Raw genomic sequence first — 25,409 nt, 5'->3', positions numbered from 1 at the left:
CAGTATGCTTGCTTTGAACTTTGAAAACATAATATCTCAAGACACATTAGTCTGGTCTCAAAGGTACAAGATATTATTCAGTTACTAGGGAACATTTTAAAACTCATACACGATACCCAAATTACCAATAACAATTAGATAATAGCTGATTAGTTATTCACGGATAAATTTATCTCCCGTGCACGCGGTCACGTAGAAGATAACATGATAATAGGTAAATTGCACGAGGCGTTATCGAATATTTTAACAAGGTAAGGACTTTAGTATTAAACAAAGATTTAGATAATCTATAATCTTTATTTTATCTTTTGGGATATTAGCAAGATTAATCTGGTCAGCTTTATAGCTACAAATACAAATTATTTAAAGGAGTAATATTCATTTTTTTTGGAAATGTCGCGGATTTTCTCTCGGAAATCACAAAATTAAATGAAACCGTAGTTAAGTAATTTTTTTTTGTGAAAATTAATGGAGGTCGTAAATAAGTAAAAAGAAAAGAGATACCATATGGCATAAGGCCTTATTACACTATTAGCAAAAGGACAAAATCTTAATTTCAGATTTCTAAAGTTTTTCTTTCTATTATTTCTTTCTATGATTTCTAAAGAATATAGAAAAAATACGTCCATCCGATACAAGACCATTGAAGTGGTTTCATCGATATGGACTGTATAATTGATCAGGGGCAGCCAGGAGAATAATAAACGGATTGTCCCGAATGCATTCCAAATTTTAGACGAATAATGTGATGACGATTGTGAAAATGTCTACTGTGTGCTGTATAAATACTATAAATATGTAAATGCATTATGAGAGGCGGGGATTTAAGCTTCTATTTCTCTAAGGACACTTAACGATATAAATATTAAATATTTTAAAATAGGCAGGTAAATAAAATGGGGAAAAAAGACAAGAAAATCCGGTTTATAAATGCAAAAATAGATAATCAAAGTCATCATGGATTAATTCATCATTAAACTAGAAAATATAATACTGCTTTTTCAAGATGCAACATGAATCATTATTGAGTCTGCGTATTTTAATTCTAACCCGAACCCGTTTTTCCAAAAGGGTAAACCCTATTGTAATTATTTCAATTTAAGGAAGTATTTGTACTAAAGTCTCGCAGATTTATGGGGTTTTTATCGAAATACCATACCTAGAGACTCAAGTGGAATGCAAAATACATAAATTACGACTGTCTTAACAAAACGGGTCATATCTCTTATGAAAACCCCTTAACCCTTTTGGAAAAAGACTCCTCATATTATGTTTTATTTGATGTGTAAGTATATGTTTAATATTATACCGGTTAGACCGCCTCTCGCTAACAATTGCGAAATGTAAGCAGTGGTAGCCGTTAGCCGTGACAGGTTTGGCAGTAATCGATTTTGATGTCAAAATGCTTACTTGGACCACGGACTTACCGACATATGGTGCAATAAATACCTACATATAAATATTATATTAGAACATTCTTACAAAAATTTACTAAACTCTACAGTATAAGCTCGAAAAGACTTGTGTTGTGGGTACTCAGACAATGGAAGGAAAAAAATCTCTAGGAAAACGCGCAAATTGACTTTTTAACCCCCGACGCAAAAACGACGGGGTGTTATAAGTTTGACGTGTCTGTCTGTTTGTCTGTCTCTGTGTCTGTCTGTGGCATCGTAACTCCCGAACGGATGAACCGATTTAGTTTTATTTGTTTGAAAGCTGAGTTAGTCGGGAGTGTTCTTAGCCATGTTTCATAAAAATCGGGCCACTATGTCGCGGTCGGGGGTTTTTTCAAAATTTTAATTTTTTATACGTTTAAACCATGCGATGAAGTTAAAACTATTTTTTCTTATTACTTTTATTTAAAGACTAATCTAAACAAACCTGAACCTAAAAGTTCAAAATGACTATATAACCTTGTGATAGTTCTCCCTAAACGCTTATTCAGATGTCCAAAGATAATATTGGTATGTCCATTAATAATTCCATTTCAAAGAGCGCCCAAGGGCGCCAAGAATAAGTATTTTAATTACGCTTCCTTCCACTGAAGGTGAATATAACTGAATAATTTCAGTTATTATTCCACTGAAGGTGATAATAAAACTGAAGTTATTTCAGTTATTGCTTTTGCGTGACCAACGCGAGTGATGGACTGATAGGTATATCCGACGGTTGGTAGTTACATCGTTATGTTTTTATGATTAAAATAGTTTTATTTCATGAGTAACTATCGCGGCAACCGAAGACAATATTGTTTTTATGACTAATTGATTAGATAAAGATGTCTGGAACTCGACAAATATTTCGCACTTATAAAATATGTATAACTGAAAGAATAGGAATTGAAATAGGTACAGACTTAACAGTTCCAAATAGACATAGCACGAAATATCTACTTTATTCATACTCTTCTGGTATAAATGTATAGCAGATACAATATGTTATGTCTATGTGGAAATTAAATGGTACGAGTCATTAAAAATATTATACTTTAGTCTTCCACGAATCCAACATTTCTTCACCTTAACTCGATGCAAGAAGGTGAAAAAATGTACACATATTTATTAACTTGACTGTAGGTATTGTGTACAGTCAACCAATTAGAATAGGCCACTGTAGGACTAGGACCCTTTCACAGTAAAAGTCAAACTGACTTCTATAGCAAATAAAGCACGGTGTCAATACGACAGGGTTCTAAAGTGGCCTAGGATTCTAATAGGTTGACAGTACAGTTGTAGACTGGGTGGCCAAAATCTAGATCTAAAATCACGTGTAGAACACTCTAACATGTATATATGTCTCGTATGGAACCCTGCACAGTTCACTAAAGGTAAACAATGGAAAATAATAATAGGTATAGGCTATAAACAATTACAGTACCTACGCGTGAGAAGAATCCAAGAATGATATCAAGATAATTCGATATTTAATGAGTTTTAATACTGCTTATTGATAATCGTTACAATACAAATGTAAATTGCAAGTGTCGAATTTAATGTGTAATTTGCTGATTTGGCTTCCAATTAATATGGATAAGAGTAACTCGATTTTAAAGCCTTTAAGAACACAGGTACGAGAAATCGGGTTAATCAATGGTAATGACGATCATGTTAATGAGAAAAATTATCAAATTTGATCAAATAAGAATAAAAGTTGACAAAATAGAAATAATATACGTCAATAAATTTGAAAACCTGGGCCAAATTACCTCATCCTAGACACGGCAAGACAAAGAAGTTGCAAGATATATCACAAAGCTCGAAGGAAACTATTGGTTCATGATAAAACACATGAAGCAAAGCCTTCCTATATCTTGACACTGGGAATTTTGTGACCATTTCTAAGTTCGATAAGTAATATTCGAACACAGCCTCTGTATTTACTTGTTGTACAGGCAATGGACGGCCAAGTGATCGGACGACAATTGTGTGTTGAAACAGACCTCAGTAGATTATAGGAGTAATTACGACTATTCTGTTTGGATTCAATGACAGTCGGTTATTGATGCCTCTTCAAACCGATAAGGAACTACTGTCTTCAAAGACAAAGGAGCAATAAAGGCGTTCAGCAAACACGCTGTTATGTAACCCAATATTTAGCTCGGACTATCAAAACAATATCATTCTTGACGTAATTGTCTCAATTGACATAGCTCCTGAAATTAATGGATTTGAAAGCGATATCCGGCTGAAAACATTCTGCGATCTGTGACTATTGAAATTGTTGAAGATAATCCACAAGTAATTAATGACGAGTAAAAAGAAAGAATACCGAATTTGATGAATAATAATGACAATTAAATAAGGGAAGTTGTACAAAGTGACATAACAAAAATAATGAATTAAGTCTAGTCAGTATAAACGTACTGATTTGAGCAACTTTAGCATAGTCACTGTGAGTGTAATAAAATTAATAATTCTTGATGTAACAACAACTGCTAAAATTACGAGTAAGTTACCGCAGTTACATGACTTGCAAAACGTAATACATCAACAAGCATTTATTACGATCAGCATTTATTGCTTACGAATAAAAAATATTCTATTCTATTCTATTCTATTCTATCAGTACTAATAGGCTGGACAATGGATCATTTTACTACCTTCTCAATCTTCTCATCAAAAAGCCCACACTAGCTTTTGGGCATCGGCTAAAGTAAAATTCATAATCCTACGGACTAAATTGACAAATGACTGACAGGTAAAATGATACCAGGAACAGCAAAATTAAAATAGGGAAGGGTATATGTCGATAACAATATATCGACAAGTTGTAAAGTACATACAACAGACAAGTTTAAATCAAGAATAAGTATATTAGTTTCAAATAAGAGGTACACATTTTGGTTTGTTCTATGTATCTTCGAGGTAGTGGATGGATACCATACATTTTTACCCACTAGTTTTAAAGCATTAAAAATAGGGATGTACCGACTAGTCGCCGACTAGTCGGGAAAGCCGACTATCCGGCCACTTTTGTAGTCGGCGATTAGTCGGCGACTAGTCGGCAAAAAGGCCGATTAGTCGGCACTTCATAAGTGATAGAAAAACAGTACAAAAATAAATCAACAGGTGATGTGGTTGTATTTTATGTACCAATTTGTTGTGGCTTACTTAGTCCAAACAACAAATATCTGTGATCATCACAGAAATAAATGTCCTTCTTAGGACTATCAATTTCATAAGCAGGATCACTAATTCACTACCTACTATGCCAAACCGGTTGTTAAAAATGAAAAATTCTTCTCATAGACCTTTGAACCTGTAAAAAAACTAAAAAGACATGAAAAGCGCGAACGAAGGACCAAAAATTACATTCAAAATGTGAATATAGTAGAAAAACCGTTTTGGCCGACTAGCCGACTAGTCGGCCGACTAATCGGCCACCCCAGCGCCGACTAGTCGGTAGTCGGCCTAGTCGGCCAAATCAATAGTCGGTACATCCCTAATTAAAAAGGTTTCCGAGCCTGTAGGTAAAAAATAAAATACCATGTCCGACAATAATAAATTATCTGTCACGCTATGGCAAGTATATCATAAATATCTATATAATTTTCGAATAATATTATTGCTGCTTCGAAATAAAAAAAATATCTCTAATTAGCGGTCTACAGACCTTTTGATCTGTCGAAATCACAGAAAAAAATGGTATATTGATTAGCCGATCAAATTGCCAATTTCATTGTCCCGTCTGGGTGCACCTTAAATCTACGATGTAATAATAATTTTAATATCGATAAGAACGACACTGGCCAAACTGTGGCAACATTCGTTCACACTTACTTGTCAATTTGGTCCGTAGGATTATGGATTTTACTTTAGACACTAGACACCGAACGCTCGGGAGACTCGTCTACGGTTGTTTTTTAACATTCTTGATATATAGATTCTACACGCTTACAACTCCGACCATATTTTTATAAATTTGCTAACAATGCACTAAAATTTACAGCATTAACGCTTACAATGCTTACATCATCTGCACTTAATCTAAGCTTCAAGGTTCATCAAGAGACGTGTTCTATGAATGAAAGACGATGAACTGAAATTGCTGAATTGAGTCACGATCTAGCGACTCACACACTGAAGAAGACGTATTTTGGCAACGTTACTATAGGCACAGTATCAATAATAAATAGTTTGAAGATCGACGAACATCGGAATAAGGAAGTTGTAAACAAGTCTCAATTATATACAACGATTGTTTCCCGACATAAATATTGCCATAATTGCCAGTGGAGCGATGAACCCTGATTTCACATCACACTAAGACGTTCAAAATATGAATTTAATTAATATGCATATGTATGATGATTTTCCTCGTGTTTAAACCAAAATTGTTTGGACAAACAGTAGGTACCATCGACAACACTGTTAGCTGTACATTTGTAATCCTTATTACAAGGGCATATAGTCTACCGATGGTTAGGTAAGAGTGTTGCTCTTAGTACCTGCATCTACCTATAGGTATGTCATGAAAGCTGGCACTGGAAAGAATTTTATAACAGCTTTGACAATGTATCTAGTACAGTCACCGGCATAAAGAAGTGATGATTTCTGTACCTTGTCGGTTTTAATCGTTTGACAATTTCGTATGACATTTCAAACAAGACGTTAATATGACAAGGTATAGAAATAATCACTTATTTATGCCAGTGACTGTACCAATCTTGGGGCATATACAGATGGACTGTAACCTGTAACTTGCATGAGAACTTATGAGTTATGAGGAGCACTGTAAGTAAGTAGAAACAGGGTGCTTAGTCAAGCCAACCTAGAGCAACCTACGTAGGTTTCTACCAACTTGTATTGATTGATTTAACACGGATTTAAGTTCAAGGTCGTGCACTGAATTATTGTGGACTACTTTTCTGTTACCAAACTAACACATATACGGAAACTAATCTATTATAAAAAAACCGGCCAAGAGCGTGTCGGGCCACGCTCAGTGTAGGGTTCCGTAGTTTTCCGTATTTTTCTCAAAAACTACTGAACCTATCAACTTCAAAACAATTTTCCTAGAAAGTCTTTATAAAGTTCTACTTTTGTGATTTTTTTCATATTTTTTAAACATATGGTTCAAAAGTGAGAGGGGGGGGACGCACTTTTTTTTCCTTTAGGAGCGATTATTTCCGAAAATATTAATATTATCAAAAAACGATCTTAGTAAACCCTTATTCTTTTTTAAATACCTATCCAACAATATATCACACGTTGGGGTTGGAATGAAAAAAAATATCAGCCCCCACTTTACATGTAGGGGGGGTACCCTAATAAAACATTTTTTTCCATTTCTTATTTTTGCACTTTGTTGGCGTGATTAATATACATATTGGTACCGAATTTCAGCTTTCTAGTGCTAACGGTTACTGAGATTATCCGCGGACGGACGGACGGACGGACGGACGGACGGACGGACGGACGGACGGACGGACGGACGGACGGACGGACGGACGGACGGACGGACGGACGGACAGACAGACATGGCGAAACTATAAGGGTTCCTAGTTGACTACGGAACCCTAATGACATATTACCCCGAGTTTATAATAATTGATTGGTATAGTTAACATCTGGATGAAGGTCATAACTCATAAGACTGATTGATTAGCAAATACCAAAGCCAATTACGGAAACCACATTTTCCTCAAGTATAAAGTTATAATGCCTACGTGCGGCTTATAATAATTAATAATATCATGTAGTCTAGTTTTATAAATGAAAAACTATTTTCCGAATAGAGATGAGGTGTGTAGTCAATTTTTCCGACATATCAAGAAGCTGTTGCTCCTGTGCTGAGCATTAAAGGACCACCCCAGATTATGGATGAAAAATTAAACAGAATTGCGAAAAAATAGGCTTCGAATTGGTACATTTTTAGCTTACCAAATGTCGATGAGAGAGTCAATATTCATGATTTGGAGGTTTGTAAATAACATGATAAAAAGTAGCTGCCTGTCACTTGCACCACCCACTTAGCTCAAGGTTAGTGGGCTGTCAACTGTCAAATTCCATATAAAATGGTGGGTTAACCGCGGGTTAACCCTCCATTTTCGGTGGTGCAAGTGACCTTAAAACATAATAATGTATTATGACGTCGAAAAACTCTTTTTCTCAAACATGCAATGAAATATTGTCTTTACGTTCCTTAAAATGGGCTGGGAAGTATCGCTTTTTGGGCGAAACAACTCGAGAGGACTGTAAAGGGATTTCATATTATTTTTTAGGCCTAGGCCTGCAAAGTAACTTTTTTTTATAAAATATTGTCCTTTAGAGCATTTTAATTTTATTTCATTGTATGTTTGAGAAAAGCACTATACATGCCTCGGCGTGAAAACGGATTCCCGGCCTCGTATCCCTATCCGGCGGTATATACCCACTTGGCCGGAAATCCTCATTTTCCCGGCCTCTGATGTAATGTACTATTTTGGAACCTATTTGGCTTTCACCATACCTAAGTGTTTTTTTAATTTTACTTAACGTTTGTTGACAAATTGCGTATTTATAGAAAACTGCGCAATATACCTAACCCTTGACCCATTGATCGATACGCTTTAAAATCGCGATCGACTGGATAATTATTATTGTGACGTATTATTACGTCCGGTCCGAGTCGTTCGAACGAAAACTAAAGGGCCTACCGCGAAGCCACGAACTACGTTCGGCGTGTTGCTGTTGACTCTCTGCTGCACTTGCATATGCACTTGTGCAATTCCCGATAAGTTTGTCGACATTTAGATCACGTCTCCGATTTTGATAAAAATTGGCCACGTGAATTGCCAATTTTTGTCCAAATCGGAGACGTGATCCAAATGTACAAACTTATCGGGAATTGCTGACTTACATAAGTAGAGGCTAGAGGCAACACGTAGTAAAATGTGGTTCGTGGTAAATTAGCTTACCACTGGTAATCCCTTAGCTTATCATATTTTAATATCTGCGGTGGCCCCCGCGGATATACTTCGACCCATAGGGATCTTTTGTGCAAGCTCTTAGCTTAGTAGTCATGTATTACGATGCGCGATAATAGAAGCGACAGAAATGCCAAAAACACAATATTTATTGTTTGACAAATTGACACAAAGAAAAATATCGGCAAGAAAAAAACAAAGAGTTGACTACCTACCTGTAAAAACTCAAGTCAGAAGCAACTGCAAATTGCGTCTATTTTAATCGCTTCGCTTCTAGTATTATGGCATAATAATGCTTCTAGTAATTGCCAACAACGATAAAGGCTGAAGTTCAAGGACAACATGTGGAAAATATAGAGGAAATAACTAAGATTGCTAGAACTGAACATATTAATCTATTATCGTATGATTAGGTATGTGCTTTAAGAATCATTTATACGTGCCGAGAGGACTCCATATCAGATCACTAAATTAGCCATGAGATTATTCTTATAATAGGTGATTTTAATTCTAGATTTTGCTGTTATCAACGAAAATATCTATTGTAAAACTTTTGAAGTTGTCCAGTTGCCTAGACAATAGCAGCGTGTTCAGTTATTTGTGAGCACCTTGGCCGCTGCCGTATATCTGATAGAGATTTTCCAATAGGTACCGAGCTACCGAGCCGGCAAAACACAGATTTCATTCAAGTGAATAACGGTGCCGTAATTTAATTCAGTGTTTACCGCACAAGGCGTGAAAGATCTCTTTACCAAGGTCCATTGAACCAATCAATTTCAATTTAGTTTCCTGCGATTATGTATTTGGCGCTCAAGATGTTTTGGGTGTGTTATTTTTATATAAATTTAGGTATCTTCAATGTCTAAATAATCCATACTATCCATACTAATATTATAAATGGGAAAGTGCGTGTGTCTGTTTGTTTGTTCGTCTTTCACGGCAAAACGGAGCGACGAATTGACGTGATTTTTTAAGTGGAGATAGTTGAAGGGCTGGAGAGTGACATAGGCTACTTTTTGTCTCTTTCTAACGCGAGCGAAGCCGCGGGCAAAAGCTAGTACCTATATAGAGGAAAAGGCAAAACTAAAGGTACGTGAATCTCGCTGCCTATATCTGTGGCCTGTTAAGAAGAATAGTATGTTTGGCTCTACTCTATATATGTCTCGATATTTTAGGCTTTGAATGTACGGTTGCAAACACGTTGCATTGATCGTATCGGTAGACCTATAATTTTTGCAAATTATCAATTCATATCATTGACGGATACAGATATTGCTATTATTATGTGGTAAGCTGCATTGTCTCATTATTATATTATGATTATCATATGTAATCGCTTTCGATTTATATGATAACTAAAGATAGGAACAACCGTCTGACAGATTTATGACTGCGTACAACTTTTAATAAAAAAAACTTGCATTAAAACACCTTGGATATTGTATTTTAAGTTTTGGTTTTAATATTCACTATTATTAGAAATTTGCGTCTGCATTTTCCATTAAGTATTTATTGTTGTGTGTTAAGTAGTCCAAAGCAACCATTATAATAAGTTTTTTTGCAAAAAAAAAAAAAAAAAACATTTTTGGCACAAGATTTTATCGCCGACTGTACCTTCCTTTCAACAGTCATCTACTGCTCTCCGAGACTTTTCTAAAAACCTCTTACTCGATGGGGATACGACGTTTCATAACAGTTCCCATGACCACCTTTCTGCTCCATCATTAGATCAGCTTCTTGATATATACCATAATATTGCATTGTCACGTGATTTACACATCATGTACGCAAAATGTCACCTCAATCGGAAACCGGGAAGCGGGTCAAATATAGCTTCTACGTTTTGACCCAAACTAACATACTAACAAGGCAAGCTGAATAAAAGCTTGTAAAAAACCTTGCGATAAACAACATTTCACTTTAACTAAAGTATTTTTGACAGTAAAATGTTCTAACATATGGTCAGTTATGTCTAGGGTGTGCAAACCGGTTAACCGGTTAACCGAGACTTTTTGGCCTCTGTTAAAAACCGGTTTTTATAGTCTCTAACCGGTTAATAACCGAAACTGTATTTATTTCTCAAAATTTGGAAAATTAGGCATAAAAAGGTTCAAAAATACGTAATTATTTAATGTTTTGTAATAATAAAGATTTATTCATTACTTTTCATTGACAACATTATTATCTGTAATGATTTTATTTTAAAAATTAGTCCCGAGTCTAACTCAATTAACCTCCTACAACGACATAAGCACAGGTATTTATTTGGTTTTCGTATGTGATAGTATGAAAGTACATCCGTTTATTACGACTCCGATTTTAACGACCAGCCGCCTTTCACGACACATTTTACACAGAATCCGTCCGTCAAGTCCGGTTGCAACGACGAGCGACAACGTTTTTAGTTTTACTAGTAAATTGAGGAAACAAAGCTACTTCCACCCGAGCACGGCCCCCTGTCTTGCCTACAACAAGTAGCAAGATTACATTGTGGCCATGTAACTTTTAGGAGCTTTTAAAATTTTAACAATTTGTTCGCCTCGGGTCCAATCTTATAAGCTAAATAGAACCCAATTTGTATTTTTCGATTGCGTATAAACTAGCTTTACCTACAAATGATGAGCAAGCACGCATACTAAAAATGACTTTTTCTAACTAAACAAGTCACAATAAAATAAGGTATTAAATTAATACTATGATAATAATACCCTGTAAATAAACCTATTGATTGAAATGTTTTAGTAATAGAGATGTAGATATTACTTTTAATTAAAAGAAATGAAATTCGTTTTGTACGACATTCGGTTAGTACGACGTAATATCAGCGGTCCCTTGAGCGTCGTTGTAACCGGCGTCTACGCCGTCTACCGTATATTTCAAACTATATTTTTTAAAAGAAAGGTAAAATGGAGATCTTGGTTTTCTTACATCAATTGCTTGTATTGCTAGGGGCTCTGGTAGCTGTAAACCTTTGCGACATGCCTGTATTCCTATTTTGAATTAGCCGGAATTATTGTAAACAAAGGTGTGGCCGGTGCTATAAAAAAATTGCACCATTCGAGGTATTAAAATTGCCGATATTTTACAAGTTTATTAAAAATCTTTACATATTCCATTACCTAAATAATGACTCTGTTTAAACGAAAATAAATTTTAACACAAAACGTTTTGGTATATTTATTGAAATTAAAAAGCCGTTTCTGAGGGGTAGTTTATTTATTGCACTGGTATCACTGTGTAAATGTACCTGGGCGACCAAATAGCGGGCCGCTAAACATTATTTTTCAGCAACTTTCGAGACTAGGTGGTAGTGAATTTTAATGGCTAATTAAAACGGTCCTCAACTCGTATTTGAAGAAGGTTTTAATTAGCCTGTGCATAATAAGCTGATTATAAATTTAATTATTGGTTTTTGTATCTGATATGACAAAAGTTCGACAATTTTGGACTGATTTTTATTTTGGCTTGCGTGGGATCATAACATAATATAACAGTCATCGTGTTCGATCGATTCACGATTTTAAATGTGTACTTAATAACTGGTTGAAAGTTATTTGTTTTCCGGTCGGCCCTTACTTAGAGAACCCCTGACTTGAGCTGCACGTGTTACTTTGACAGTGACAGCAGTTTGTTTACGTTTATTCCGTTCAATTCGTAATGGGAATATAGAAAACGCAAAACTGACGAATCACATTCAAACCACAAAAGCCTTTTTTAGCAATTTCCGCATTTTACAAAATTCCCAAAAACTGGATAAAAATGATCTGCATCGTGCAAGTAATACCTGCTACGATGTCATCAACATCAGAATTCTTAAAGGTAATGGTAATTATTGCGTAGTACGGCCATTTACTAAAAATCCTCAAAACCGGTTAATAACCGGTTAACCGGTTTTGAAGGAAAAGTCTCGGTTATTAACCGGTTTTTTAAGTTAACCGGTTTTTGCATACCCTAGTTATGTCAATATATCCGGCACTATTCCAATAAGTGGACTTCAACTATATAATGTATGCCGAGAGGCCCCCTATGCAAGGATGTGATGATGTAGGTCATCTACATATGTGCCTACTGCCTATGCTATTTACTATTCATATATATATACCGGAGCACAACCATAGCATGTTCAATGTACATACATTAGACGTACTAGTTGTGCTCATAACACTACCTGCATATAATTCGGTCAGTCATTTTCATTTCTTCTCCCATTAGGCATTTATATTTAATCTACTTACAAACTTTAACTAAATCTATTTGGTTCAGTATGCAATAGTAATTCGTAAAGACTGTTCGCAAAGAGAAGAGTCGTGGATCATTGAATGTATGAGAACTTAAACTCTCTCTCTCTCTTTCTTTATGAATGAGTCTTGATAGTTGTTCTTCTCTCTCTGTTTTAGATCTGTATGTTCCTTGTCTGGTCTGTTTTGATCTTATTATATGTATGTAGCTTTAGTTTTAAGTTTAGTTTTAATTATGGGTGCCCTGAAAATCAGTGCCGTGTCTCTTAGACACGGTCTACGCTGAGCGGCATCCTATTTGGTACACGGGTATTGCTCGTTATGTATTGTGTTGTACGTTGTACCTATGTTTTCTTTCTTTCTTTCTAAACCGAATATGCCGGAATAAAAGGCAAACAATAAGTATGAGCAAACATGACAAAGACTAAAGACGAAAGTTACGGATAAAGAATGAGCAAAGAAAGCAGAACTTGACAAAAAACTAGACTATATAGCCACTCAATTTCATTCATTTTGTTTTTTAACCCCCGACGCAAAAACGACGGGGTGTTATAAGTTTGACGTGTCTGTCTGTCTGTTGTTGTCTGTCGTGTGGTTGAGGTTATTTTATTCGACACATTAATCAAAAATCACCTCATTTAAGATTAATAAGAAAGACGAGTTCAAATCGACATTTATTTGGCAACCTTTGTTTACGACCATCCAGTCTTACAACAACATTGCAAATCATCTCGATTTGTTTCAATGCCGTAATTTGTCAAGTTTCGTTATTATTTTAACGAATAATGTCATGGTAGTAAGACTATTAAGTAGTAGTTTTGGAATAGATTACAATATTATTTTGTCAAGTAGGTAATTATCTTTCTACATAGTTACATACATAATATATATACCTATACATTAAGTCTGCGAGTTACCTAAACTAAACTTGTAATCTAGATAATAGAAGCACAGGCTATAGTGTTTATTTCATCAGAAGTACTGATTTAATAGTTCAGTAGGCCCTAATGTGTGATGTATACCAGCATGGTAGGGTTTGGAGGATAACATTATTATGGAGGATTACATAAGTACCTACTTCTTATTAGACATGATTCGTGTAATATTTATGTAATCTAGTTTATATACTTTATATCTTTTTTATTTATAATCGGATTTATTTTATCATTTAAGGCCGGTGTAATTTTACGGGAAAAAAATACACATTTGAAAATATTTAACGCTGTTTTAATTTCGTTATATTTTCTAAGCTTTTCTTTCATAATTAGGCTCTAGAACATGCCTTCATTAATTTATTACATTTTTAAGTTCCTGGTGTTTCTCTTCCTATTATTTCCTATATCAATTGTTTAGGGTTTCGCCATAACCTGTACTGCTTTTTATGAATTGTCTGTTCATTTAGCTTCAAATACTGTCTATCTAGAAACCTACAATGACAAACAGGTTTACAAAGCTATAGAGTATTGAAATGATTTCCACAAGCAATATATTCTTATATCAACACTATTAAAACAGGTTATTCCTGTTCTTCCGACGCCATTCTTTGATAAGGTATGTCGCAGTTATATACTTCCATCCATGTGCATGTTATGTTATGTACAATATAGGGAATACCCAGATGCAAGATCAAAGGTTTCCTTGTTAATGGCAAATAAATAATAGACTTGTGTTCACATTAAAATACGAATGATAAGAGTATTCATACTTATATTATAAATAGGAAAGTGTGTGTGTCTGTTCGTTTGTCCGTCTTTCACGGCAAAATGGAGCGACGAATTGAAGTGATTTATTAAGTGGAGATAGTTGAAGGGATAGTGACGTAAGCTACTTTTTGTCTAGTCACTATCCATCCTCACTGTATAGTATAGATAGTACGATAGTACACTGAGAGAAATTTGCATTGTGAATTTAACAAGTTCGACTTGTTGCGGTTTATCCGTTTGAATCAGCCAAACGTATGTTTAAAACAATATGTGTCAGGTTGTTTTTATAAAATCGACTTGTTGATTCAAATATATTGCCGATTCAAATGACAAGTAGCTTGTTGTTTGAACCAAAGAGCACGTAGGCGCTATTTTAACCAAAAAACTTGTTGAACGAACATGATAACTGGTTGTATAATCTCTCAGTGTAATCCTATAGTTCGGATTATAGTGTTTATGTTAGTATTGTTAGTAATTATAGTACAGATGTAGTGCGAGGAGATTTGTCTTCGTATGTTACGGAAACGTATGACCGTGTTATGCTTTCAGTCAGTGACAGTACAAGATGTACTGACATTTACTGAACTGGCATGACAAATACGAACGTTTCCTGAAAAATACGAAGGAAACCGTTTTCGCACATCATCAAGTTTCAAGTTTCAATTTGTTTATTGCACTCATGTTAGTATATATACAGTTCTTAAGATTATTACAGTTCCACATCTGTAGGCACTTCAACAGCTTGTTTTGAAAATACCACTGTATACCTATATAATGTAAAAGAATTTGAGCTACTTGAATGCCTTTAACATAAAATTTGCTTTAAATCTCAATGACGTGATTATTTTACTATTCATCTATAAACTACGATGCGATTGCATTATTACCGATAATCGGAATAAATCGACGCATCCGTGCATATCGCGCCTTATCAGCAATTTTGATTGTCGGTTATCTAAATCAAATTACCGATCGTTTGCTGTAATTGGTAGAAAACAGACACTGCGGGTGCGGGTATAGACTACCACAAAGATGTATACATATACAGGCAAAGTGCAAAAAATATATGTATATAGACCTTAATGTACAGACAATAAGGCCCTATAAATAATTTGAAATCTATATTAAAAAAATATTATATTACTAGATTTCGCCCGCGGCTTCGCTCGCGTTAAGTTCGAACATTGTTGAATGCTCCATTCAAACACCACCCATTTTAGGGAAGTGGGGGGTTAGAAAGATACAAAAAGTAGCCTATGTCACTCTCCATCCCTTCAACTACCTCCACTTAAAAAATCACGTCAATTCGTCGCTCCGTTTTGCCGTGAAAGACGGACAAACAAACAGACACACACAACTTTCCCATTTATAATATTAGTAAGGGATTGAGGAGGATAAACCCTGTTACTAGGGCACGGGTAAGACGCGGGAAACCCGAGCGTAATATATATACGGAAATGCGATACTGTTAATACTACTACTAACGGACGGGAAAAACCGTAAAAAATTAAAAGTTTTAACATTTTCCTCGGATGGTGATTGTATGTATACTATGTCCAAATATGTATAAAGTCTATGCTAATTATACTTACATACAATCACGCCTGTATCCCATGAAGGGGTAGTCAGAGCATATGAAACTACCTACTCATGTTCAGTGCTACTCTTGGCAAATAAGGGGTCGGTAGAAAACGAAACTGTGACATTGCAGTGACAGGTTGCTAGCCTCTCGCCTACGCCACAATTTAACTCATATCCCATAGTCGCCTTCTACGACACCCACAGGAAAAAAGGGGGTGGTGAAATTCTTAACCCGTCACCACACGGCACATGCTAATTATGGTGGGTAAAATTGTTCTTTACAGAGTACGTAAATAATTATGTACAGTTGAGCTCAAAAAATGCGTTGAATTCTAAGAATGACGTTTTACATATTTGAGTGCTGACCTGCTGACACTCAAATATGAAAAAACTCAAACTCAAATATGCCTCTAAAGGTAGATATTAGACAACGATTTTATATTATTACTAGCTTTTGCCCACGGCTTCGCTCGCATTAGAAAGAGACAAAAAGTAGCCTATGACAGCCTACCCCCTTAGGGAATGAATTTTGAAAAATCCTTTCTTAGTGCGCCCCTAGACCTTAAAAGTAACCTGACGTGCAAAATTTGGAATCTTTAGCACCAGCGGTTTGGGCTGTGTGTTGATTTAAGACAGTCAGTCAGTCATTCAGGATTTTGCCGTTTATATATATATATATATATATATATATAGATTTCTTTTAATTTTTCCTTTTTTTTTTCAGTGGACTGTATTAAGGTGCTTTAAACTTGTGCATAAGTTAGCTGTAAGGTGGGGGCGGCTTAATTTCAAGAGTAACAGAACAGCCGGTCCTATTTTAAGTCAAGGTGACTTAACTCATTACTTAAATGAAAATATTAATGAACTTAATAAGCCTCTAAATGGATTTAATTTGACCTTGTCAAGCAGAGAATACAATTTTGATCTTACGATAATTTTCTGCAGAGGGCAGAACAGTACTCCTCGGTTGACATTTGATTTGTTTACTAAGTATGATAGGTATAATTGACAAAACAAAAACATAGTAATGTTTGATTTCTCGTCATGATCAGAGCGGCCATTAGATCAGAGCAGGAGTAAAGATGTTGAATTTTATGGATAAGCTGAGTTTCCAGTTCCTACCGCTTGGCGCGCTGTTCAAAATCCTATACAAAATGAGATACGTTTTCTTATTAAATTAAGACTAGAGGTACAGCATATTTAATGTTGTCTGTATTTGTGCAATAACATATGTTCGTGTGTACGTTAATATTAAGTCAGTATGACAAAGCGTTTTCAAGATAAACATAAATGACTTATGTAAATTACAAACAGAGCCTTGTTATTTATAACAACCAGCTCTATCACATAAGATAATGTAGTAGTAGTGGTAGTAGTAGTAGTAATCACTTTATTGTGTACAACAGATTCATATACAGTTTACAGGAACAGAGGTACAAAGGCGAACTTATCCCTATAAGTGATCTCTTCCAGCTAACCTTAGATTAGATGAGAGGAACATTAAAGTAGGCAAGATAGACAAACTTACAGAAGTACAATAAATGTCAGAAATAAACCAAAATAATGTCCACAAGTAAATAAACTACATAAATACTAAATAATATTATGAAATAAACTACATACACGAATACACAAATAAAATACGATATATAAATATATATATACATAAATATGAATATCGCAAGAAATATGTACTTCTCAAATAGGAGTAGGTTCAGAAGGAATACACATAACATTCATTTTTATAATGCATTCATTTTTATAATAAGTTACCTGACACTGCTTTGAGATTACCCCTCCCAGCTCTTAAGAACTACTTAAAAAAATCATTGATGTTAAAGGCTTATTACAGAGTCGAGGACTATTTGACAGACAAACATGCATGGCCCGAACCAGAAACTACAAAAAACGAATAGCAATTAAAATAATTGTATTATGTATAGAGGACACAGTTCAGATAAGAAAGCACATCAAATATTTTATATTTTATGTTGTGTAGGTAAATTACATATTTAATGATATTGAGATTCATATTATCTTTTTCTTCTATGACAATTTGATATGTTTTCTCTGAAGAAGAACGACGTATTATTAAGCAATAATATAATTTATTGAAATTGATTTCCATAGAGTACCTAGTCTGTTCATATTCTTTGATGAATACTTTTGCATGTTAAATTGTATGTTGTTATTTAATGCATGTTAATTATAAGATGTAATGTTTTGAAAAGAAGTTGCCCGCCGAGTTTCTTGCCGGTCCCATAGTGGATACCGCCCTCCCAACTGAGGGGGGACTGAAATCTTCTCGAGGCTGAGGCGTAGGGTTAGAGCCGGCGTAGCTTTATTTGACGTTCATATGCGCATTGTAATATGCCTACTTGAAAAATAAATATTTCATTTTCATTTTCATTTTTTCATTTTCAACCAGATCACGCTTGGTTGGAAAGCCAAAGCTTCTTCAAATTAGTCTTGAGTGATGCCACAGACTGAGACTGTTTGAGAGACCGGGGCAGTTCATTCCACAATTTCACCGCGCGCACCGTGAAAGACTTTGCATACGTACGTGTATTATTTGACGGAATGGCAAGCGTAAGATTAGTGCTTGAACGTAAGCGGTGTTCACTGCCTTCAGCCAGATAGTTAAATCTCTCAGATAGGTAAGTTGGCGAACAGGGGTTATAGAGTACGTTGTACAGCAACGACAGGACACGCACATCTCTACGTCGGCGGATCGGTAACCACCCAAGCCGGGAACGAAACTCAGAGATGTGATCGTATTTGCGGAGGCCAAATATATACCTGATACAGACATTCTGCAAACGTTCCAGTTTGTCCAGCAATTCCTCGGTAAGATCTACAAACGCAACGTCACCATAGTCAATAAGAGGAAGCAAAAGAGAACGAGCAAGAGTAACCTTAGTATGAAAAGGAAGGAAATTCTGCAGTCGCCGTAGAGAGTGGAGGGAGCCAAAGATATTTTTACTCACTTGAGTAACGTGAGGAGCCCAAGAAAGCGTCTGATCCATGGTGATACCCAAATTTCGGACAGTAGAGGAAAGGGGGATAGTAGTCCCATCAAACAAAATGTCAGGTATCACCATGTCTGAGAGCCTGCCCACATAGCAGTGGCGGTTGGTCCATACAAGCCGATTCTCACCGGCTTGCCTAAAATTGATTAGATACTAGTAAAGTACCTAATGTTAAGGTAGGTTTCTTGTTGCTCAGTGTTGCCTAGCAGAAAATTTCACCAGCCGCCACTGCCACATAGTAAGGGCTACCAATGACAATTGCCTGTGACTTCTGAGTATTAATCTTAAGGCCAAATTTACTCGCCCAATCCCGTATCGACTCTAAGTCACAATTAACCTGAGCAATCAATGAGGAAATATCGTCTATACAGGCCGCTGCATAGATCTGTAGGTCGTCTGCATAAAGATGATACGAAGACGTAAGCGCGGTGGTGATACCATTAATAAAAATTGAAAATAAGAGGGGTGAAAGGATCCCACCTTGCGGAACACCGGCGGAAAGCTCGCACCAGTTGGACAATATGTCATCCACTCTCACACGCTGGCGTCTGCCATAAAGATAATTACGAAACCAGGCTAAAGAAGTTTCGGAAATGTTAAGGTTCCTCAATATACCTAAAAGGATGTCGAATGTATTGTATTAGTTACTAGTAGAGTAGAGCAAAACTAGACGTTAGCTGGATGAATGAATGATTAAGTACTCCTTTTCCGAAACAAATTCAAGGTTATCTCAGTTCGGCTACATTCGCAACTTTTTGCATATTTTTTACGCGAAACGACCTTCCAATCCAATAAACATACTTAAATACCTAAGGTTTTTTTACCTTTATGTACAAAACAAGCATTTAGACTGAATTAGTATGGGGTATATTTTAATAATCAGTCTCTAAGCAGCATTAATTAGTAAAGTAAAATAAATTTTATTAAGTATTGATGGTGCGTGACGATGTTTAATAACCCAGAAAAAAAAGTTCACATACAAAAATATGGAATAAATGTAAAAGCACGTAATATTATTTGAACAGGTTGCGATTGGTTATGCTATTACGTTTCGCAATATCCACACGCATACGTTTATTTATGCCTCTTCAACGAGAACGTTAAGTACGTATTTTAGGACATCCGGCTTTGCTTTAGGTACTGCACCTAGGTCATAAATAACACCCGAGTAATTTTTTAAAGCAGAATTTTAAATAAAGACTATGAAAAGCTACATGTATATACAAACTTCATTTATATTAGATAATCTAACTAAAAACGTAAGAATCGTGAGAATCATGTGAGCGACAGGTGTTGCGACACATGATAAACCCAGGCTTAACATACCTGTATTGTGATGCAATTGTCAACAGGAGTACAAGTGAAAGTACCACTATAAAGCACCTCGCGATGACGTATTGTTTTTTTTAAAGCGCGGGAAGAGACTGGCTGGTTAAAGTTCGCGCGACTCGTGAATGAATGGATTAAGTATAATTTTTTTTAAGCGCGGGAACGTACGCTCCGGACCCGCGCTGTTTAAGACTGGCAGGTAAAGTTCGCGCGAGGGGAGGGGTCATTCAAGGCAGTCGAGCGAATGTCGACTTGTCGAGGCAGGGAGGTCGACTCGTGCCGAGATACACGTAGTGAGATCCTTGTTGATAGCAATTTTGCAATAGTTAGGTCCAATCATATGTTCGAGGTTTTCCATGAAAAAATATATGAGGTATAAATATAATAAACAAAATAATAAAAACCGGTATCTCATTCTAAAATGTAATAAATGGCTTATAAGTTATATGTCTGTACCTAAATCACATACCTATATGTCAATAAATGGTTACTGCCACGGATGCAACAAAAAATCCATACCAATTAATAATATGGTACCTTTTTCCTAAATATGGTGCAGAAACTTGACTTAACCATCACCAAATCAGGTCATAAAAATGTTGTTAAGATATAACAAAATGTAGTTACCACCTGAAATATCAGACAAACACTATAATATACAATTAAAAACCGGCCAAGAGCGTGTCGGGCCACGCTCAGTGTAGGGTTCCGTAGTTTTCCGTATTTTTCTCAAAAACTACTAAACCTATCAAGTTCAAAACAATTTTCCTAGAAAGTCTTTATAAAGTTCTACTTTTGTGATTTTTTTCATATTTTTTAAACGTATGGTTCAAAAGTTAGAGGGGGGGGACGCACTTTTTTTTCCTTTAGGAGCGATTATTTTCGAAAATATTAATATTATCAAAAAACCGGCCAAGAGCGTGTCGGGCCACGCTCAGTGTAGGGTTCCGTAGTTTTCCGTATTTTTCTCAAAAACTACTGAACCTATCAAGTTCAAAACAATTTTCCTAGAAAGTCTTTATAAAGTTCTACTTTTGTGATTTTTTTCATATTTTTTAAACATATGGTTCAAAAGTTAGAGGGGGGGGACGCACTTTTTTTTCCTTTAGGAGCGATTATTTCCGAAAATATTAATATTATAAAAAAACAATCTTAGCAAACCCTTATTCATTTTTAAATACCTATCCAACAATATATCACACGTTGGGGTTGGAATGAAAAAAATATCAGCCCCCACTTTACATGTAGGGGGGTACCCTAATAAAACATTTTTTTCCATTTTTTATTTTTGCACTTTGTTGGCGTGATTGATATACATATTGGTACCAAATTTCAGCTTTCTAGTGCTAACGGTTACTGAGATTATCCGCGGACGGACGGACGGACGGACGGACGGACGGACGGACGGACGGACAGACAGACATGGCGAAACTATAAGGGTTCCTAGTTGACTACGGAACCCTAAAAACGGTCTTAGTAAACTCTTATTCATTTTTAAATACCTATCCAACAATATATCACACGTTGGGGTTGGAATGAAAAAAAAAATCCGCCCCCACTTTACATGTAGGGGGGGTACCCTAATAAAACATTTTTTTTTCATTTTTTATTTTTGCACTTTGTTGGCGTGATTGACATACATATTGGTACCAAATTTCAGCTTTCTGGTACTTACGGTTACTGAGATTATCCGCGGACGGACGGACGGACAGACAGACATGGCGAAATTATAAGGGTTCCTAGTTGACTACGGAACCCTAAAAAACCGGCCAAGAGCGTGTCGGGCCACGCTCAGTGTAGGGTTCCGTAGTTTTCCGTATTTTTCTCAAAAACTACTGAACCTATCAAGTTCAAAACAATTTTCCTAGAAAGTCTTTATAAAGTTCTACTTTTGTGATTTTTTTCATAATTTTTAAACATATGGTTCAAAAGTTAGAGGGGGCCACGCACTTTTTTTTCCTTTAGGAGCGGTTATTTCCGAAAATATTAATATTATCAAAAAACGGTCTTAGTAAACCCTTATTCAATTTTAAATACCTATCCAACAATATATCACACGTTGGGGTTGGAATGAAAAAAAAAATCAGCCCCCACTTTACATGTAGGGGGGTACCAAAATAAAACATTTTTTTTCATTTTTTATTTTTGCACTTTGTTGGCGTGATTGATATACATATTGGTACCAAATTTCAGCTTTCTAGTGCTTACGGTTACTGAGATTATCCGCGGACGGACGGACGGACGGACAGACAGACATGGCGAAACTATAAGGGTTCCTAGTTGACTACGGAACCCTAAAAAGATAATGTACACTTTATTTTGTCAACAAATGAATCTGCAGACCTAGCATAAGCTCTTTTTAGGGTTCCGTAGTCAACTAGGAACCCTTATAGTTTCGCCATGTCTGTCTGTCCGTCCGTCCGTCCGTCCGTCCGTCCGTCCGTCCGTCCGCGGATAATCTCAGTAACCGTCAGCACTAGAAAGCTGAAATTTGGTACCAATATGTATATCAATCACGCCAACAAAGTGCAAAAATAAAAAATGGAAAAAAATGTTTTATTAGGTACCCCCCTACATGTAAAGTGGGGGCTGATATTTTTTTTTCATTCCAACCCCAACGTGTGATATATTGTTGGATAGGTATTTAAAAATGAATAAGTGTTTACTAAGATCGTTTTTTGATAATATTAATATTTTCGGAAATAATCGCTCCTAAAGGAAAAAAAAGTACGTCCCCCCCCTCTAACTTTTGAACCATATGTTTAAAAAATATGAAAAAAATCACAAAAGTAGAACTTTATAAAGACTTACTAGGAAAATTGTTTTGAACTTGATAGGTTCAGTAGTTTTTGAAAAAAATACGGAAAACTACGGAACCCTACACTGAGCGTGGCCCGACACGCTCTTGGCCGGTTTTTTTCTATATTATTGAGAAAAAGACAAGCTCTTTCGCGCTTGTGAGAATCATGCTAAGGCTACCGTTAAACCACAATTTTCCATGAATAAAAAATGGCACAATCTCATGGCAGTTTAAATTGTCCAACAAAGTAAGGCAAATATTATTTGCCTTCAGTCAAGAATTTTAAACATTCTTGACATACTTACTTTCAAGTTCATGTAATAAATACAGATTTATGTGTAAACAACCAACTATTTCTAATAGTTCGCTTGTTTTTCATTCAGAGGGCAATCATAAGGTCATATAATGATATTTTAGTTTCTAGAAGTAAGCTCTTAGGGCCACCTGCATTTTCCAGGGTTAACCAAATAACTCTGAGTTAAACACTTAACCCAGAGATAAATCGTACTTTATACTAAAGTTAGTTGGCTAACCCTTGAACAAATTGGCCTTTACTGAATTTTAATCCTGGTTGTCACAGTTTCGTTTTCTTTCAACCCCTTATTTGCCAAGAGTGGCACTGAAACTTGAGTAGTTTCATGTGCTCTGCCTACCCCTTCATGGGATACAGGCGTGATTGTATGTATTGTATGTATGTGTAATCCTGGTTTTATCAGATGTTTTAATATTTATAGCTCAGATCTACATGAAAGTACTTGACTTTTTTGCTATGGCAATTCATACTATAAGATTTTTTTACTTAGGGTTCTAGACCTCTTTTCTATTCTCATATATATTGTAGCCAAATATTGATATGAATTTCACATTACACTATATTACATTTAACGTTACTTAAGGTTGACTGGTAGAGAATGCCTTATGGCATTAAGTTCGCCTATTGTACATTGTGTTTCTTTGTTCAATAAAGATTAAATAAATAAATACTTTTTTAGAAGTTCAATGATAGATTTAAAGATACTACACTCAATAAATTAAGTTTGTTTTATGTTTCATAACATAAAATAATTATGATAATTTCATTGATGAACCTAAAACTATCATGAACCCAAGAACATCTGTGTAAATTCGTGAACTTTTGACTTGTAACTTTGGAGGAATCGAGTTATGTAAATGACATAACTGTTGTATTTCACAATCTTCAATTCTTAAAATTGTATCCATTTTAAAGCAAATTCATGAATTGGACTTACGTCGTAACCACTTATAAAGGAATGTCGATGATTCGCTGTGCAATGGGGTTTAACATAAGTCTTAAAATGCAGTTGTGCAACGTGCATCAAGGTGGGATCGGTCGGACACGGATCTTACGAGATAATAGAATGTCTTTACTTACAGTATTCGGTGATTGACTAGCAACCTGTGGCTATCACATTAAAGTCTTATCACTGCAATGTTGTGACAACAATCCACTAAATATAATGTCTCAAGTTAAATCATTTAATTAAAACTTTCCACGGGTATCACACCCCGTGCCTTCAAGATCCTTGACGACATTGACACTTGTCTTGTGGTTGATGACGTTTATTTGACAGTTGGAGTGTTGTTTTCTTTTTTTTTTTTTTTTTTTTTCGTCCTTCTGGACAGGCTAGGACCATAGGCCATACCGCCTCGTCTTGAGTGAAGTATTTCTATTTTCCTTTATTCTTCTTCTTGTTTTAATACTTATAAGTTATAAAATATAATTTCATTAGTCTTCCTTTTAATATCATGTGTCAAATCCAGTAAGCATGTCTTTAGTTGTCTCAATAAAAAATTCGTCTCTTTCAGTTGTTTCGTCATAGCCTTTCTTAAGCTAGGAACACACTACGCGGACGTCCGTCGTGAATCGACCGCGGACGGGAATCTGGAAAATGGAAATAGGCTCCCCACAGACAGTCTTAAAAATTCATAATCTTAAAAAAAACTTGTATGCAATCTGACAGTTCAAACTGACACTGACAAGACACTGACAGATCTGAACTGTCAGATTGCATACAAGTTTTTTTTAAGATTATGAATTTTTAAGACTGTCTGTGGGGAGCCATAGCCGTGCAAACTATCGGTCGACGGACGCGGACGTGGCCTTGAGCGCACGGACGTCCGATCGAAATCTGGCTCTCTGGATGTTTTGTTCCGTGCACACTGATAGGTCGCGGTCGCGGTCGTTTTACGACAAACGTCCGCGTAGTATGTTCCTAGCTTTATTCATCTTGTTTTGAATTTCATAAGTCTTCCTTCCAATATTATGTCAAATCCAGTAAGTACGATAATAAGTCAATAAAA

General features: G+C 35.7%; 1 protein-coding gene across 3 annotated transcripts in view; it reads right to left on the bottom strand.

The window, feature by feature from the left end:
* Nucleotides 1–24,637, bottom strand: part of LOC125238169 (ileal sodium/bile acid cotransporter-like) — a 47,855-nt gene extending 23,218 nt beyond the window's left edge. For 2 of the 3 annotated variants that reach the window (XM_048145438.1, XM_048145441.1), the window contains exon 1: nucleotides 20,285–20,463. The gene's annotated coding sequence lies outside the window, so the exon portion shown is untranslated. Of the gene's footprint in view, nucleotides 1–20,284; nucleotides 20,464–24,480 lie in introns of those variants that run through there. The other variant, XM_048145439.1, reaches the window with a different exon arrangement.
* Between the last annotated feature and the right edge of the window lie 772 nt (nucleotides 24,638–25,409).

The sequence above is a fragment of the Leguminivora glycinivorella genome, chromosome 23, assembly GCF_023078275.1.
Source record: "Leguminivora glycinivorella isolate SPB_JAAS2020 chromosome 23, LegGlyc_1.1, whole genome shotgun sequence".
Classification (NCBI taxonomy): Eukaryota; Metazoa; Arthropoda; class Insecta; order Lepidoptera; family Tortricidae; genus Leguminivora; species Leguminivora glycinivorella.
The sequence above is the reverse complement of the archived record's forward strand: the minus strand, read 5'-3'. Positions and strand labels throughout refer to the sequence as shown.